The sequence below is a fragment of the Erythrolamprus reginae genome, chromosome 8, assembly GCF_031021105.1.
Source record: "Erythrolamprus reginae isolate rEryReg1 chromosome 8, rEryReg1.hap1, whole genome shotgun sequence".
Classification (NCBI taxonomy): Eukaryota; Metazoa; Chordata; class Lepidosauria; order Squamata; family Dipsadidae; genus Erythrolamprus; species Erythrolamprus reginae.
In genome coordinates, this window is record NC_091957.1 from 4,129,938 (window position 1) to 4,133,731 (window position 3,794).

Here is a 3,794-nt window from a genome sequence, read left to right on the forward strand (position 1 = left end):
AAAGTTGCAGAAAGTGATTGAATGGCCCCAGAACACTGCCAACACCGTAAACAGGAACCTGCTGCCGAGATCTGAATTTTGATCATGGGACCAACAGGGATGCTATGGGAGGGGAAAGAGCTATGTTGCTTTTTCAACTTTGAAGGTTACATAATTGTTAAGTCTTAGAAACATAGAAGATTGATGGCAGAAAAAGACCTCATGGTCTAGTCTGCCCTGATACTATTTCCTGTGTTTTATTTTAGGGTGGATCTATGTTTATCCCAGGCATGTTTAAATTCAGTTACTGTGGATTTACCAACCACGTCTGCTGGAAGTCTGCTCCACGCATCTACTCTTTCAGTAAAATAATATTTTCTCATGTTGCTTTTGATCTTTCCCCCAACTAACTTCAGACTGTGTCCCCTTGTTCTTGTGTTCACTTTCCTATTAAAAACACTTCCCTCCTGAACCTTATTTAACCCTTGAACATATTTAAATGTTTTGATCATGTCCCCCCTTTCCCTTCTATCCTCGACTATAAAGTCGAGGATAGAAGGGAAAGGGGGGACATGATCGAAACATTTAATTGGGTTAAAGGGTTAAATAAGGTTCAGGAGGGAAGTGTTTTTAATAGGAAAGTTGGGGTAAAGTCTTTCCTGATCAGTTTTATGCTTAAGGCCTTCCACCGTTTTTATAGCCCGTCTTTGGACCTGTTCAATTTGATCAATCTCTTTTTGTAGGTGAGGTCTCCAGAACTGGACACAGTATTCCCAATGTGGTCTCAACAGCGCTCTATACAGCGGGATCACAATCTCCCTCTTCCTGCTTGTTATACCTCTAGCTATGCAGCCAAGCATTCTACTTGCTTTCCCCACCGCCTGACCGCACAGTTCACCCATTTTGAGACTGTCAGATATCACGACCCTTAAATCCTTCTCTTCTGACGTTTTTGCTAGCACAGAACCGCCAATGCAATACTCAGATTGAGTAGAAGAGTAGTCGAAGACCTCCTGTGCTTATTATTCTGTGGCTGACCGTGACCTTTAATAACATTGTGGGACAAGGGAGAAACTCTTCCCACCCACCTTACCTATACAGGTGAGCAACCTTTCCACCTAGCTACCATCTTATCTTCAAGCCCAACCGTTGGTTCCCCCAAGAGACACCACCACAGCTTCCTTTCTTTTGTTGAAAAACTTTTTTTTTTAATGAGCCAAGTTCTTCTTCCACTGTCAACGCTCTTCAGGCCTTGACGGCGTATTTGCGAGGCGGGTAAAGCCGTTCTTTGCGTTGCTGTTTTTTGGTCTTCAGGCCTTCTTCGTGCTTATTTAGCCTCCTCCGCATGGCACGTGTCTTCTTGGGACGCAGGTCCAGCGGCTTGTATTTCTTGCCCTGTGGCCAAGAGTAAAAAAAGAGAAGTCAATACAGCCCGATAAATGTTTGGAAGCTTGGAACAAAATACAGTGATACCTTGTCTTACGAACCCCTCGTCATACAAACTTTTTGAGATACGAACCGGGGATTTAAGATTTTTTTGCCTCTTCTTCCGAACTATTTTTACCTTACAAACCCGCCCCCGGGATGCCCCGCCTCCGGACTTCCGGCCAGCCGAAGCGCCCGTTTTCGCGCTGGTGGGATTCCCCTGCAGCATCGCAAAATCCAGAGGTGGGGTTTCCCATGGAGGGGAGCCTCAGGGGAATCCCACCAGTGCGAAAACGGGCGCTTCGGCTGGCAAAAGGGGTGAATTTTGGGCTTGCACGCATTAATCGCTTTTCCATTGATTCCTATGGGAAACATTTTTTTGTCTTACAAACCTTTCACCTTACGAACCTTGTTCGTAAGACAAGTTATCACTGTGCAGGCCATAGTTCCCTCTAAGCTGAGCAGTGAGCAATCGCTCACTTAAAAATCATCATCAACTCAGAGTTTTCCAAACCTGCCCAGAAGCCGAGAGGGAAAGAGTGAGAGGGAAGGAGAGAGAGAGGAAGAGCAAGAAACAGATAGAAAAAAGAGAGGAAGGAAAAGAGAAAGAAAAAGAATGGGAGTAAGGAAGAGAGAAAGAAAATCAAAATCTAGTTTGAAACTAGCTCAACTATTTAAGTGGCATTTTGATATTGATAGAGTTGCCCTATTATGAGCTCACTGTTATAGACACACAGTACAGTATTTTATTTTGAAATTCTGAGGCAAAACAGGGTGGTTTTTTTTATTTATTTATTTGTTTGTTTGTTTATTTATTTAATATTTCTGTGCCGCCCAGTCCCGAAGGGACTGCCACTCAGACACTATACTTTTCCGCCCACCTCCAAAAAAAATTAGAGGGAACACTGGTGCAGGCCATAGTAGTGTGTGGGACTGAGCGTGGCAATGTCTATGATGAACCTCCCAGAGATTTAGCGATGGCTACCATTATGAGATTTGGAAGTTATTTTATCAATGGTTGGAGATTTTTTTTTTTAAAAAAGGGGGGTTGGAATTGAAGGTTAAAAATAAAAAAATATGTATTAGGATAAAAGAATAAAAAAAATAAAACAGTAGATCAGATTGTAAGAAACAAGAATAACAATGCAAAATGTGAATAAGGTATGAAGATAATGTTAAAAACGTTTAAATGTTGAGAATTTAAGGAAACAATAGAAATGAAAAGAAGGATAGAAAAGGAAAGAGGATGTCATACAGATTTGTAACACTGCAGATGGATGAAATGTATATTTTGTATTTGTAATAAAAAGTAAAAATAAAAACTATTAAAATAATCAATAGCTAGCCAGCCAGGTTCTTGAACAACACATCTTCTATACCAGTGTTTCCCAACCTTGGCAACTTGAAGATATTTGGACTTCAACTCCCAGAATTCCCCAGCCAGCATTCGCTGGCTGGGGAATTCTGGGAGTTGAAGTCCAAATATCTTCAAGTTGCCAAGGTTGGGAAACACTGTTCTATACATTGCAACATTACGAAGTGTCCTGATCCTTTGCATTGGGATCAGAAGAAATTGGCTTGATTGTCAATTTTGAACATCTGCTGCTGGATTTTTTATTAAAAAAATTATATTTGGGCCTCCCACAAACAGTGGCCTGGCCACTGTGGGAAAGGAAGGCTGTTATACGAATTAATTTTTTTTTAAAGCTTCTTTGTAACGGGCTGCTGCACGCACACCCATTGGTGTTCAATCATTTCAGACGCCCGGAATAAACTAAGAATGATGAATGGATCTGTTTAATATTTTATCTCGGTGTGCAAATCGTGTTAGACTTTGTGCTTGGCTTTGGATTGTTTTATACCGTGTGCTCTCAACGGCTTGTTATGTGGGATGTAAACACACATCAAAGGAAGCTCAGTTGTTTGTTTTAGATATTCCCATGGGTTCAAGGCAGGTCTAGCAGAGGGAATGCGGCGCCAGCGATCACACCCATGTTCTGTCTCGGCATAAGTACAGGTGGTCTTCGATTCACAACCATAATAGAAACATAGCAATAACTAAGCAATGTCGCCTGGCGGGACCCAGGGGAAGAGCCTTCTCTGTGGCGGCCCCGGCCCTCTGGAACCAACTCCCCCCAGAGATTAGAACTGCCCCCACCCTCCTTGCCTTTCGTAAACAACTTAAAACCCACCTCTGCCGCCAGGCATGGGGGAATTGAGATCCTCTTTCCCCCTAGGCCTTTACAATTCTATGCATGGTATGTATGTATCTATGTTTGGTTTTTATATTAATTGATTTTTAATCATCAATACCAAATTACTATTGTACACTGTTTTATTGTCGCTGTTAGCCGCCCCGAGTCTCTGGAGAGGGGCGGCATACAAATCCA